This window comes from Sinocyclocheilus anshuiensis, unplaced genomic scaffold, assembly GCF_001515605.1.
Source record: "Sinocyclocheilus anshuiensis isolate Anshui unplaced genomic scaffold, SAMN03320099.WGS_v1.1 scaffold19379, whole genome shotgun sequence".
NCBI classification, from domain to species: Eukaryota; Metazoa; Chordata; class Actinopteri; order Cypriniformes; family Cyprinidae; genus Sinocyclocheilus; species Sinocyclocheilus anshuiensis.
In genome coordinates, this window is record NW_015552372.1 from 1 (window position 1) to 324 (window position 324).

General features: G+C 50.3%; 1 non-coding gene across 1 annotated transcript; it reads right to left on the minus strand.

Moving 5' to 3' along the window:
- Positions 1–3: 3 nt before the first annotated feature.
- Positions 4–75, minus strand: trnae-cuc (transfer RNA glutamic acid (anticodon CUC)). The gene has a single exon. It is a non-coding gene; the product is annotated as a tRNA-Glu (tRNA).
- Between the last annotated feature and the right edge of the window lie 249 nt (positions 76–324).

The window sequence follows — 324 nt, forward strand, 5'->3', positions numbered from 1 at the left end:
GCATTCCCTGACCGGGAATCGAACCCAGGCCACGGCTGTGAGAGCACCGAATCCTAACCACTAGACCACCAGGGAAGGGCTGGGAAGTTGGTGAGCTGGTGGGCTTGTGTGCTGCACTCCTGATAACAGCATGCGAGTAAGCAGACAGCAATTCTGGCCTCTGTCATGTCAAAAACCAACAAGTCTGGTGCAATCTAGAAGCACTTTTGTCAGTGGGCAAGTGGCACAATGAATAACGCGTCTGACTACGGATCAGAAGATTTTAGGTCCGACTCCTGGCTGGCTCGCTCTGTATTTAATTTTCTCAGACTGTTTTTGTAATTG